This window comes from Peromyscus eremicus, chromosome 19 (assembly GCF_949786415.1).
Source record: "Peromyscus eremicus chromosome 19, PerEre_H2_v1, whole genome shotgun sequence".
NCBI classification, from domain to species: Eukaryota; Metazoa; Chordata; class Mammalia; order Rodentia; family Cricetidae; genus Peromyscus; species Peromyscus eremicus.
In genome coordinates, this window is record NC_081435.1 from 50,941,548 (window position 1) to 50,956,812 (window position 15,265).

The window sequence follows — 15,265 nt, forward strand, 5'->3', positions numbered from 1 at the left end:
CCGGTCACTTTGTCACTGAAAAAGCTAAGTGTGTTCCATAAGCCAGGCACCGTGCTTGAAGCAGAAGGCATAGGGAAATGAGAGAGACATATACTTCTCTGGAGGAAGGGGTGCCATAGAAACAGACAAAACACAAGCTTGAATGATGGGTAGGAAAACAAGGACTGAAGGCAAGAGAGAGTGGCAGAAACTATTTCACTATCTTCTGTCGTTTCAGCTGAAATCTCTGGTCACCATGGACATATTGCTTATGTCCTCTGCCATTTTCTCAAGTGGGAGAGGGGCAGTTCTCTATACGTACAATTTAATCTGTTACCCTTATGTTGACAGGATTCAGGTCTGTGTCTTTACGGAGATGCCTGTCGCAATTATTCTTATAGTTTGTGGTCCTGGGGATCAAACCCAGGGTCTCACACAAGCTAGCAAAGTGCTCTACCCCCAAGCTGCATGTGTAGCTCCTAAGCTATGTTTTCCTAAACCATAGATCACTTTAAAACACCACCAAGTGGCCATTTCCACTTAATATAATGAGACTTCTTACATTGTTGAAACTGTTTCAAAAAACAAGATTTAACTTAACCTTCATGAGAGTCTGGGAAAAATAATCAGGACCTTGAGAACTCTCGGTTGGTTAAGTGATGAAGCCAGACCAGAATCAATCTCTCTCTCTCTCTCTCTCTCTCTCTCTCTCTCTCTCTCTCTCTCTCTCTCTTTTTTAACCTCTCTTATCCACCAAAGCCATAGGAAACAGTCAGGAAACTTCCAATTAGTTCCCACACTGTTGACATCACATCGATATTTCTTTAAAAGATTTTATTTTTAATTATACGTGTGTATCATGTGTTTGTACGAACAGATTTGTTTGTACATGTAAATGCAGATGCTCACATTGGCCAGAAGAGGGTGCTAGAGCCTCTGGCACTGGAGTTACAGGAAGTTTTGAGGGACCCAGAGTGGGTGCTAGCAACCAATCTGAGTTTTTCTTTAAGAGCAGTAAGTGCTCTTAACCACTGAGCCACCATCTCCCCAGCCCAATCCCTAATTTCTTTAGAAGCATTTTACTGGTTCGCTAAAATTTACACATGAAACTCACTTGAAAAAAATTGTTTTATTTTTACGTATATGGGTGTTTTGCCTACATGTGTGTATATGCACCACCTGTGTGCCGGGTGCCTATAGAGGTCAGATGAGAGGGTCAGATCCCCTAGAACGAGAGCTGAGGATAGTTGTGAGCTGCCATGTAAGTTCTGGAAACCCAACCCAGGCCCTCTGCAGGCCAATGCTCTTAACCACTGAGCTCTCTCTCTCTCTCCCACTTATTCTACCATACAAAGACACTATCATAAGTAACTTTGGTTAGAAAATATCAACAGTTAACTATGTGTGCATGAGCATAATAATTTTAGTACGAGATTCTAAGAGCACATCTACATGTTCCTTTCAAGTTTTACTGGTTATCTGGTTCTCCTTTTGATTTGCACAAACGTATAAGATTTAATAAACGTACTGAGTTCATTAAAATTATTGTGGTGTTTTAGTTTATGCTCCAAATACAATGACTATTCTACAAAGAGAGGAGAAAAGGAAGGGAAGAGGGGAACGGAGGAAAGAAAGTGGAGAAGAAAGGAAGGATGGCAAAATGGAGGAGGAGGGTGCAAGGGAAGGCTGGGAGAGAACTTTGGGAGCTTATTGCAGAGAACAAATGCCCCTTCACTGTATTTCGAGGGGACTGAAATGTGCAGGCAGAAACAGAAACGTGAATCTAGAAATAGAGCCAAATTACTTCAGCCCCAGGTCAGCATTTGTACCCACTGACAAAAGGGCCTTGGGGAAGAGGAATGTCTGGGCTTTGGTAGTTACAAGGACTATAAAGAAGGAAGTCACTGAAACAGCTCCCCTGCATGGCCTGGAAGCCCCTGTTTCAAAAGCTCTACGGAGGTCATTTAGTCTTGCCTGGAAGCTACTTCTCTTGTTACCTGTCACCTGAGAACTCTGAGGTGAGGAGGGGGTTAGCCCAGTCAGTGGCATGGCAGCAATGCTACTTCAGATTTTCCTTCATTTTACTTAACATTCCTTCTCTGTGTAAATGACGTTACAGAGTGTGGGGTTTGGAAGTAAACTAAACACAAATAGCACCTTGTGCGAGGGAGAGGTCTGCACAGACAGGGGCACCCCATGAGGAAGACCCCTGCTTCCTTGTACCTGTTTCTGTGACCTCCCTATAAGAAGATCTAATTGTGCTTGACACTGATATTTCAATTTTCTACTTTTCCAGATATTTTTCTTAGTAATTGTCTTAGTCGTGATTTCTATTGCTGTGAAAAGACACCATGACCAGGGCAACTCTTATAAAGGAAAACATTTAATTGGGGCTGGCTTATAGTTCAGAAGGTTAGTCCATTATCATCATGGAAAGAAGCATGGTGGCATGCAGGCAGACATGGTGCTGGAGAAGCAGCTGAGAGTTCTATTTACATCTGGGTCAACAGGCAGCAAGAAAAAAGAGAAGGATTGGGCATCTCAAACCTCAAAGCCTGTCCCCAGTGAACTTCCTCCAACAAAGCCACACCTACTCCAACAAGGCTGTGTCTCCTAATGGTACCACTCTCTATGAGAACCTGTGGGGGTCATTTTCAATTCAAACCACCACAGTAATTATTATCATTAAAATATTACAAAGCCCATTTTTATACATCTTCAGTATTACAGAACATCAGCTCCTTGAGAACAAGGATTTATGTTTTTTTTTAATAAAGAATTTTTTTTCATTTTACACACCAATCAGAGATCCCCCTCTTCCCTCCTCCAGCCCCCCAGCCTTGCCCCCCAACCAACCTCCCATTCCCCCCATCCTCCCTGACAAGAAGTCAAGGCCTCCCAGGGGGAGGCACATCCAGTAGAGGTGAGTCCAAGCCCTTCCCCTGCCTCAAGGCTGCATGAGGTGTCCCATCATAGATAGGGATTTATGTTTTTAATGATATTCTTTTTGAACTTCCATGTTGACCACATTTGGAATGGCACAGAGGATTTAGTGAGTAATCAGCAGATTATAACTGAATAACTGTGAATGGTACTTATGGCTGTTTGATATCCTTGGTGGGGGAATTCTTTCTCTTTTCAAATTCAGTTTCTATCATTATTCTGTAGATTCAGATATGAGGCTTTACTTGACTGAGCCATCTGGGAATATATTATCCTGTGAAAAGCCTTTTCATAATCCAGTTCCATGATTCTCACTCAGCCTCAACATCTAATAATAATACTCCTTGGTTACATGTTACAAGATCAACATATCAAAACCACTGTGGCCTTTTATACATTAATAATAAACTATCTGAAACAGAAATTAAGTAAAGAATCCAATTCAAAATAACCTCAAATTGAACATACTTAATAGTGAATTTAATCAAGGAGGGTAAAGATATGTACACTGCAAACTACAAAATACTCATAAAAGTTGAAGACCAACCGATTTTACAAATAATGAAGATATTTCATATTCATCGGTTGATAAGCATTAATGTTGTTAAGATGCCTGCATCGGTTACTGTGGTGGTTTGAATAAGAACTGCCCTGATAGACTCATATTCTAGAATACTCAGTCACCATGGACTGGCACTATTGGAAAGGACTAAAAGGATTAGGACATGTGGCCTTGTTGGAAGAAGTGTGTCACTAGGGGTGGACTTTGAGGTTTCAAAAGCCCATACAAGGCCCAGTGTCTCTTTCTTTCTCTGCCTGTGGATCAGGATGTAGCGGTCAACTTCCCCAGGGCCATGCTTCCCATGCCTGCCACCACACTCCCTGCCTTGATGATAATGGACTCAGCCTCTGAAACTGTAAGCAAGCTCCAACTAAATGTTGGCGCTGATCAAAGTTGCCGTGGTCATGGCGTCTCTTCCCAGCAACGGGACAGTGACTGAGACAGCTGCTTTTCTTTTCCTTGTGACAAAATGGCTGGCAAAATGAACGGAAGGAAGGAAAGGCTTGTTTGGCTCACAGTTTGAGGGAATGGCCCCCCACAGCAGGGAAGGCATGGTGCAGCTGGTCACATTTCATCCTCACTCAGAAACCATGGAAGATGAAGGCTGGTGCTCAGCTCACTTTCTTTTTGGTTGTCTTCACCCAGGAAATTATGCTGCCCATATTTAGGTTAGATCTCTTTACTTCAATTAATCCAATCTAGAAACTCCTGTAAGACATGCCTAGAAGTTTGTCTTCTAGATGATTCTCCATCTTGCCAAGCTGACCAAAATGCCCATACTGCCTGTGACTCTCCTACAAGAAGCCTACATTCACACATTTTGATGAACTGTATTCCTTCCCTGAGTGCTTTTTTATTACCTACCCATGCTTAAATGTATGTTAAATCCATTTTAATAAATTATGATTCTTCTTAATAAAAATATCTATGCTATCCACAACAATACATAGATTCAAATGAAACAACTAACAGTGAATTGACACCCTAGAGATTGGGAGAAAATATTTGCAAATCATACATCTGATAAACTCATATTTTTCAAAAGAGATATAGATGGGCAATGCCTTTGAAAGAAAGAATACCTCAACATATGTACCCATCATGGAAAGGCAAATTAAAACAAAAAAGGGACATCACTTCACATCTTACTAAATATCTGTCATCAAAAGGTGAGCAGTCAAATGTTTGGAGAAAAGGGAATCCTGGTACACTGCTGGTCAGAGTGTAAACTAAAACAGTCCTTTCAGAAAACAATGCAGGTTCCTCAGAGAGGGGGTAGGAAGGAGAATGAGGGACAATCAGAGCTACTGGATGACCCACAAATTCCCTCCACTACTGGCATGCAGCTACATATCTTTAATCTCAAGTTCTTCCCAGCACTGTTCACAAAAGTCAGGCTACGGACGCAACCTAAGTGTCCATCAGTGGATGAGGGGAGAAAGTCCCCAGCTCACACACACTGCAGAAAGAACACTATTTGGTTTTTGAAAGGAAGTAAATTCTCACAACATGAATACATCTGGAAGGCACGAACCCAACTGAAGTAAACTAGACACAAAGATTCCATAAAGATGTGGAATATTGAAAAGACCTCACAACTAAGGCTGGAGAGGTAGGACAGGATGGGGAAAAGGGCAGAGGATACGGTTAAAGTTAGACAGGAAGAATCCGTGTTAGAGAGCTACTGTACTGCGTGATAATTACATGTTAAAGAAGATTGTACTTTATTTCAAGTTGCTAAAAGATTTTTAGCAGTTCTTATCACTAAACCTAAGCTGGTGAAGTGATGGGTATGTTAGAATTCTGATCAATTGGTGTATGATGTATCCACAGATCAAAATATTCCATTGTACCCTGTAAGTACACACAATTATTTGGTAATTTTAAAAAATACCAGAAGAATAACTCCAGCACTTGAAATACAGGGAGGATAACCAGGAATTCAAAGTCATCCTGATACACAAAAAGCTCAAGGTCAAGCTGGGCATCATAAGACACTGTTTATAAAAAAAGTAAATAAATTTGTTTCATCCTAATAGAAACAAAAATTCTGCTTTACCCAGAAGCACATAGTTTGAGATATGAAGTTAGCCACTGAAACTTTAAAACATAAACAAAACTATGTACCCCATGAGTATTGTATATGATTGAGTACAAAATACCATTAATTCCATCACCAAAGCATAATATATATGAAATTTTGTCATAAATGAAAATTTTACTTCCATGACTCAAAGACAAAATCTATAATTCTAAATGTAAACTAAATGCCAGTACTGTTGACTATGCCATAGAGGAAAGAACTGATCACATTCTGCCAACAAACTCTGCTAACATTTGCTCTTATTAGTGAGATGTCTCAGTAAGACACATCTCACCAGCATGCTGACTCACTATTTAAGGTGCGTGCTATGGCTCAGTTGTTCCAAATGGCAAGTGCATCTGTCTTGTTTCATTTTCAAAGTCTTCCTGCTACAAAGGCTTACTGCACCCAAATCAACAGAAAAACCTAAATGGTGCTATAGATATTCCATTGCTACCTGGACTGTCTGCCTTTATTTCAAGGAACAAGAATCAAGATTCTTCAATAACAATGTTATGTTGGGTTAATTATTTGCATTGAAAGAAATGTTAAATGTTCATCAATCTATGTCAAAAGATCACACATGGATAATACATTGTAGATGACATTGACATGAGAAATTAAGGGTATGGATGGGAATAATGGTAATGATGAAGTCGGAGTAAATCAAGCTTTTCATCTACTTTGGAATAGTTTCCATCATAAGGCTCTGTGCTTGGTTTTGTAGAAATGTAATTGCTCTTCTTTATATGAAAGTTATATCCTAAACATGCCATCTTGATTTAGTATGTACATTCAATATTAGCCTTGGTTTTATTCCAACAATTTGTCTGGAATTTATTTAAAGCATTCTGAATGTAACTTAAGGACTCACTTGGTGAAAACAAGAAGCAAAGCGTCTTATATCATCATCAACACTAATTCTGTCTGAAGGCTATTGTTCCTAATGTCTCAACTCTCTTCACTCAACCTCTAAAAGTACTAAAAACGAAAGAGATATTCTAGTAAATCTTAATATGCACCACTTATAAAACACAGTCTTTGGTGTTATCAAACAGTTATTATAATACAATAAATATATTTTTATAAATATATGATAATCATGCATTTTCTTTTTTAATGAACTATATAGCTGGGTTAATTTTTCAGACTTTTACTAAGGCTATAAAAAGTATTCTAATTCTAATTTTAAAATTATATTATCTATAATATCATTAGATGAATGTTAGCCAACCAGATATTTTGGTACAATCTTTTACAGTCATGACTGTGTTTTTTCCTTATTCCTAAAATGATAAAGAACAAACTGATCCATGAGTACTGTTTTGTTTAGTGGAAGAGTTCATTATGCTGAGTGTATAGAAATTTCAAAGCAAGAGAGCTTATATAGGATATAATTCTCAGGAGATTCTTATTGACCATGCTCTTTCCATGGATCATGCTAAGACAGTAATGACAAAGGCAAGCTGAAACTTTGCTTCTATGCTGGTGACCCAACAAAGAAAATTCCAGTTCAGTGGAAAAGGATTTGCTCATGAATGACACAGACCATACTCTTCCAACCTGAAGTGTAAAGGTCAACAGCTAGAGGGATATTGTGTCTAAAGGGAAATAAACTTCAACAAAAACAAAGAAGGAAGCCACAGGGTATTCTCTTACAGAATCCATTAATGAAAATATCTGGGGATATTCTCACAATATCATAATATCAGCTTCCAACCATGTTGGCTTTCTCTGGAGGGTAGGTACAGTTGTGGGCGAGCAATGTAGACTGTGTTAGGTCATCAAAACACACATCTCATTCTCATACATCCACGGGGACTCAGGACTAAAACAACTAACTAACTATAGGAGTTAGACAACAAACCTCTTACATTATGGGACAACACTAATCACCCAAATTGCAGCTGAATCAGATATGGTATTTCCTTTCTAAGCTTTTCCAAGTTTCCACAGTGTCCTATCTACAAATGCAGAGGTGTTTCATACAGGAGCTGCACACCAGGTCTTGTGTGGCTCCTCAGTCTATGTCTCATGGTCAATGATCACCAAATGTTTACAGTTTGAGTGTTTTACAGTCTATCTTTCCATCACTTCTGGTGAGTTTGTGATGTGCTGGAGCCCATCTCTTTTGCTTTGTCCAGCTGTGTTCTATTTCACTCTCTTGTCTACTTCCCTCTTTACAAAGAAGTTACTGCCTTCATGAACAAATTCTCAGCCATCACTCTGAGACATTAGTCATCATTTCAGTATCTCACGGTACTTATACTTTCATCATCAAGATATATTAGTCATGTGACCTATTTGCATGGAAAGGTCATGCTTCTTAAAGTGCTTTTCAACCTCTCCTTTCTTACGTTCTATGTGATCATGTTAGAGATACAAGATTTTTTTCCTTCAGTGACCAAAAAACTGTTAGTTATTTGTTTTAAATCATGAATGCTTCATTCAAGCATGAAAAACATATACTCCTACCATTTATGAAGTCTTAAAATATCAGAATTGTATCTGGGCTATACATATGCTCAGAAACTTCTTTCTGGGTAAGATTGAACAGCAATATCATTAAAAAGAGAAAGGCTAATTTGATAAATTGGATAGCTTTTTAAACAGTGGCATTTTCCCTTTGGACCAAAAGCAACATCTCTGCATCTACTTTTAGATATTTGCTAAATACACATTAAACTCAGAGTTGAGAGATTTACCTGACGTATAACATCTAGAAAATGTGTTTAAAAAAGAAGAAGAGGAGGAGGAGGAGGAACAGAATTCCTTTAAGGCACTGGTCCCTCCCCCAAAGTAGGGAGCAATGCAGCAGCTCCTCTTAACCACAGTTCTACAGTCCATAATTCAGTTACCTGTATTCAACTGCCAGATGAAAAAGTTAAATGGAAAATTCTTGAAATGAACAATTCAGAGGCTTTAAAATATACCATGTTCTGAGCAATGTGATGTCATACCATCTTGCTCTGCCCTTTTGACCATGAATCACCTCTTTGACCAGCGTGTCCATGCAGTATATTAGGCTTCTACCAGATACACAGCTGCCCTCTGTCACCAGACTGGCCTTCATGCCATCACATTGCTCATTTTCAAACTCCTTTATTTTACTAAATAATGGCCGCAAAGAAAAAGAGTAAAGACTCTGGCTATTTGACTGCAGACTGTTGTGATCATGGCTCTTTTTTTTTTAATCATCAGTCATAATTGATGATCTCCTACTGTGCCTAATTTGTAAGTTAAATTTTATAAAGAGTATGTGCATGTAGGTTAAAAGCAGCAAACACAGAATTTAGTACTATCTGTGGCTTCAGACATCCTCTGAGGTTCTTAGAACACTCTGGAAATGAGGGCAGTCCTGAGTGAACGTGTGTTGTTGACACGGGAATGGGCCATGTCAAGGACAGAAGCCTCAGACTCATGGGAACAGCAAAACCTTTCCCAGAGTAGCTCAGAAAAATGACAAGTCTTATCTCCCAGTCCTAAAGTGATTTTTTTTTAATTTTTTATTTTTATTTTGCAATACAATTCAGTTCTACATATAAGCCATGGATTTCCTTGTTCTTCCCCCTCCCGCCCCCTCGCCTTCCCCCCAGCCCACTCCCCATTCCCACCTCCTCCAGGGCAAAGCCTCCCCCGCGGACTGAGATCAACCTGGTAGACTCAGTCCAGGCAGGTCCAGTCCCCTCCTCCCAGGCCGAGCCAAGGGATCCTGCATAGGCCCCAGGTTTCAAACAGCCAACTCATGCAATGAGCACAGGACCCGGTCCCACTGCCTGGATGCCTCCCAAACAGATCAAGCCAATCAACTGTCTCACCCATTCAGAGGGCCTAATCCAGTTGGTGACCCCTCAGCCATTGGTTCATATTTCATGTGTTTCCATTCGTTTGGCTATTTGTCCCTGTGCTTTATTCAACCTTGGTCTCAACAATTCTCGCTCATATAAACCCTCCTCATTCTTGCTAATTGGACTCCCAGAGATCCACCCAGGGCCTAGCCATGGATCTCTGCATCCAGATCCCTCAGTTGTTGGATGGGGTTTCTAGCACTACAATTAGAGTGTTTGGCCATCCCATCACCAGAGTAGGTCAGTTCAGGCTGTCTCTTGACCATTGCCAGCAGTCTGTTGTTGGGGGTATCTTTGTGGATTTCTGTGGGCCTCTCTAGCACTTTGCTTCTTCCTATTCTCATGTGGTCTTCATTTACCATGGTCTCCTATTCCTTGTTCTCCCTCTCTGTTGTTGATCCAGCTGGGATCTCCCGCTCCCCCAAGCTCTCTTTCCCTCGACCCTCGCCCTTCACTACCCCCACTCATGTCCAGGCTGTTCATGTAGATCTCTTCCATTTCTCTGTCATTGAGGGATCCCCGTGTCTTTCTTGGGGTCCTGAAGTGAATGTTGATAGTACATGCAGAACATGTCTACCATAGTTCTCTTCCCGTACTGCCACATTGTTCACTGCCTGAAGACTACTCCCCGACAGAGACAGTTCCTATGGAAACTAGCTAAACCTGCCTTCTGTTCTGCTGTATGCAATAACCTGTCCACCCTGTTCAACTACACACAATAAGCATGCTGAGCATCCAGGCTGCTGAGGCTTCTTCATCAGAATCCAACAGCTTTTCTATGTGTCCATATGTGTTTCTCTTTTCTCCATTCTCTCAATGGACAATCAGGCCAATCAGGCCAATCCCTGGAGCTGTGTATGGACACATCAGAACACATACTCTAGAAATAACAAGGGTTACGGTGTGTGCTATGGTATATTTTCACAGTGACTTAATTCATCTCAAAACAAAGATCAACAAAAGACTTATAAACTGAAATTAAACCAAGTCAAGAAGTAAATGGCATACTACTACCTTGGCAGAAGTTAGTTAGCTCTACAGTTTGTTACTGAGCCACACATAAGTACCATGACTCACTCTAAACTGAAGGTGACTGTCCTCACCTCTAGATGCTAGCTCATGGTGCTGTTCTTGGCATTTGAATTCACCTAAGACCTCCATTTGCTACTTGGCTGTGGGTTTTACAGTCTTAATCAGAATCTTTTCCAAGAAGAATCTCAACTTTCACATTACAAAATATATAAATATATATAGGATAGGGGCAGAAAGAAAGGTGACTGAAAGCTGCAAGAGAAAAGGGCCAAGTCATGTGAAAGGCAAACCCATCAGAACTAACCATGGAAACTGTTTAATCCAAAGGTTTGGAAGGAAGTATTACACGTTCTGAAAAGGCACGACTGCCGAACTCAGACTATTATACCCAATGAAACTATCTATTAAAAGTGAAAGAGAAATTAAACCTTCCTATTACAAAAACAGACTATAGGAATACATTACCAGGAAGTCAGCTCTACAGAGGATACTGGAAGGAATGCTTCAGACTGAAGAAAAGGATTAAACACTCCAAAGAGGCAACAGGTGGAAAATACATAATACCAGAGCAGTTCATCAAAACAAGCCTAAGAAAAGACCATAAAATGAACAAAATCATGAAAATCAATACACATATTTTTAATGACTCTGATTTCAGTTCACCAATAAGAAGACACAGATTCAGATTGGATATAAAAAGCAGGATCCAACTTTTCTGCTATCTCTGAGAAACACAGCTTACTTTCAAAGATAGATAATAGCCACAGGAAGGATGGGAAAAAGTGCCCCTAGCAAATGGAACTAGGAAACAAGTTGGTGCAGCTATTCTAATACCAAACAAAATAGATTTCAAACTAAAACTGGTCAGAAGAAATGAAGTTGACATCACACTTAAGACGATATGACAGTTCTAACCATGTATGCACCAAACACAGGTACACTCATTTTCATAAAGCAAATATTTCTAGATATAAATCCAACACAGTAACAGCGGGAGATTTCAGCTCCACAGTCACCAAAAAAAAATAATAATAATAACAGCATCCAGAAAAAAAGTAACAGCAGAGAAACATCAGAGTTAAGCAAAACCATAAGTGAAATGGACCTAACAGACATCTACAGAACATTGCGCCTAAACACTACAAAATACCTGCTCTTCTCAGCAGCTCCTGGATTTTCTCCAAATAAACCACATATTATGACATATAGGAAGTCTCAGCAAATCTAGAAAGATTTAAATAATATCTTGTATTCTATCTGACCACAATGCAATGCAGTTAGATATCGCCAAAATGAGAAACTAGAGAGAGCAGGCAAATTCATAAAGATTAAACAATGTAAGGTGAAAACTTAGGAAAGAATAAAAGGATTTAATAAAAATGACAATACAATGTAGCAAATTCTACTATGGGACAGGATGAAGGCAGTTCTATGAGGAACATTCATCACTGTAATTTCCTACATCAAATACTTTGAGAAATCTCAAATAGCTTAATGATTCACTTTATTGCTGTGGACAAACAATAATGAATCAAACTTCAAAGCAATAGACAGGGAGAAATGATTAAGACCAGAACAGAAATGAAGTAGGTTCTTTGAAAAGGTAGACAGAATGAACACTTAGCCAAATTAACCAAAAGAAAGAGAGAAGATCCAAGTTTTTTTTAAAAAAGGACAAAAATAGATGTTGCAACAGATACCAATGAAGCCTATTAAAAAAATAAAAATAAAACACTTCTCTTCCACTAAATTGAAAAACCTACAAAAAATGGATGAGTTTCTAGATGCATATGACCTACCAAAATCAACCCATGATGAATAGTTTTAACAGATCTTGTGCTGAAAAGTTCATGTCAGCTTGACACAAGCTACAGTCATGTCAGAAAAGGGAATTTTAATTAAGAAAATGCCCACAACCAGACTGCCCTATGAGCAAGCCATAGGTGGATGATTGATGTGGGAGGGTCCATTCACTGTGGGTGGTGCCATATATGTGCTGGTGGTCCTGAATGCTATAGGAAAGCAAGCCAGTAAACAGCACACATCCATGGCCTCTATCTGAGCTTCCACCTCCAGCCTCCTGACTGAAGTTCCTGCCCTGACTTCCCTAGATGATGGAGTGTGACCTGAGTTTTATAAGGTGAAATAAACTCTTTCCTCCTCAAGTTGCTTTTGGTCATGGTGTTTTATCTCAGCAATAGAAAATTAACAACGGCAGACCTATGCTCAGAAACAAGACTGAAACAGTCATAAAATCACTCCTAGTGAAAACCAAAAGCCCAGGCCCAGAGAGGCTTACTGCAGAATCTTACCAGACCTTCAAAGAAGGATTACCAACAAGAATACTCAAATTAGTCCATAAAAAAGCATAGGAAGGTCGGTCTCCACACTCCCTTCATGAAGCCAGCATTACCCTGATACCAATGCCAGACAATGACATGCACAAAAAGAAATTTACAGATCAATCACCCTGATGAATCTAGATTAAAAAAAATCACAATAAAATACTGGCAAACTAAATTCAAGATCACATCTAAAAAAAAAATTTCATTTGTCATAATAAAGGTGGGGGACCTGGAATGGGGGAGTGGGGGTAGATATGATCAAAATGCACTATATACATATAAAATAAACCAAAAAAATGATTTTTAAAAAAGTGTGTGAAATGCAGTATGCAAACATAAACGTTATCAAGCAAGTCTCTCAGAAGAAATTCCATGTGTTTTTTATCCCGATTAGAATACCTGTGGTTTGGATCACAGATGCTTTGTTCTTATTGCAGTCTGTTCACGGGGAAGAAGATGGAAACCCCACGTGAAGACTGCCAGGCTCTGTCATCCAGTCTTACCCCCACTGAGTTGTTTCCTGAGCTCTTGGAGAACGGTTTCCCTGGCGGGTGTGACGACACAGGCTCACAGTGCCAGCACTTAGCTCCAGCTATAAACCAACTTCTAAAACTAAGCCCCTCCTGAAAGTGTCCTTTTAGAAATCTGGCGTTCCAAACAGTGTATTAAAGAACAGCAGAAGGGAAAGAAGTTTGAGGCAACAATCATCAGTAGTGTCCTGTCCTGCATGTGCGCAAACACTTCAATGTTAAGCCAGTCTGTGGAAAGTCAAATGTATACATGCATGTAGCAATTTTCCAGTAATATTTTAATATATCTTTACATGTTTTCAAGTTCTGCATAAGAATCACCAAGGAACAATTAAATGTCTCTGAAAATGAATGTAAAATGTGAATTGTACAAGTAAGTCTTCTTGGCCGCTAAAACACAAAAAACAAGAGAACTGTCTGTCTAAATTGCCAAACTCCTGCTTGTGGAAAGTGGTCTCATCTGAGGATCCACACGGGTCTATACGTAAGTCTGAAGAACACTTACACTTGTGAACACTTTCTGGAACGTTGTGACTGTACTTAGTTCAATCTTATGGCTTCCATTATGCCCTTGAAACATCCTCCAACTGTACGGTAAATTGGAAAACATACAGTTATGGTTTTGTGCCCTCTGTCTATAATTTGAGTTTGAGTTTACTCCCATACCACACAGACTTGCCTTAGTGCTTTTATTGTAAATAATTTACACCAGAAATGCTGAATCATGAAACTGAGGTCAGGGAAATTGTTATTTAAGCAAACAAAATCAATCCCGAATCACTTTGGACTTCAAGTCCTGTGACTTATCTGACGAGAACTGGTGGGCTTGATGTGGGAGTCGATGAGTACTAGGGATGACTGCCACACATTGCGAGCATCCCCACCTCCCAAATTTACAAACCTCCTTGCTGAAACTTGTCTTCCCCCAGGACAGTCTTTCTCTCCTTGTTTTGCCCAGTCCAAAATGGCAACCAAATTTCCTTTATGCAAAGAAAATGAATACTGAGTAACTTAATCTGATACTTCTAAAAAAATAAAATATGCCAAGCACCTATTTCCTCCTGACCTAAAAAGAGGAGAAAAGGAACTATGGGAAGGGCAGAGGCCAACTGGAGAGTAAAGTGCTTGGGGACAGGATTTGGTCTGCAGCAACTGCTCTCGTCCATAGCTCAGAATTAAGCCTGGGTGATAAGGGTATCACCAAAACCAGGTCATCAAACAAAGCGTGGGATCCAGGCCTGGCAAATCCCAAGTCCTTGGGAGGCTGAGGGGGGAGGAGGATTGTCTTAAGCAGCACAGTGAAACTGTCTCAAAACTAATAGTAAGAGGAGGCTTGGGGATATCAGTCTACCCTCATGTGCACAAGGTCACAGGTTCAATGCCAGCACTGCACAGTTTTTTAAGAAAGTCACTAAAGCTTACCTTTTAACAAGCTCATTTCCCATTTGGTTGATTTCAATTTGTTGATTCACTCTTGTACAATAACTGATATAACATTAAGTGCCAGCCAGGTTACCAAAACTGAATAAAGCATGAGTGTCTGGGTCCTCAATTCAATAGTGTTCTAGTGGGAGAACAGGCCATCAGTGCTCAGACAGGGCAAGTTCGATGACTGGTACTTAGAATGTTTGGGGACCCCACAGGCATCTGTGCTTATCTGCCTGAGGGACTGTTAAAGTGTCCTGGAGAAGGAATGGTTAACATGACGTGAAGGGTGGACACAGGGACAAAACACAGATGGGTATAGAGGTATGAAACTGAAATTTGGAGCATGCTGGACTGGGTGGTGGGAACCTGGATAAGACAGCCACAGGTGGAGAGAGGCACAGAAACACAGGTTCTCAAGGAACCCTTGGCCTACAGGCATGCAACTGTGTGGGACAGGTCCCTTGGCCACCTCACACTCTCACTGTCCATCTATGTGTCTTTTGTAAAGACAGCTA

General features: G+C 40.0%; 1 protein-coding gene across 2 annotated transcripts in view; it reads right to left on the reverse strand.

Annotated features, from left to right (window-relative positions):
• The window catches only part of Piezo2 (piezo type mechanosensitive ion channel component 2), a 368,019-nt gene that overhangs the window by 195,660 nt on the left and 157,094 nt on the right, over positions 1-15,265 (reverse strand). The gene's annotated exons all lie outside the window — the stretch shown is intronic.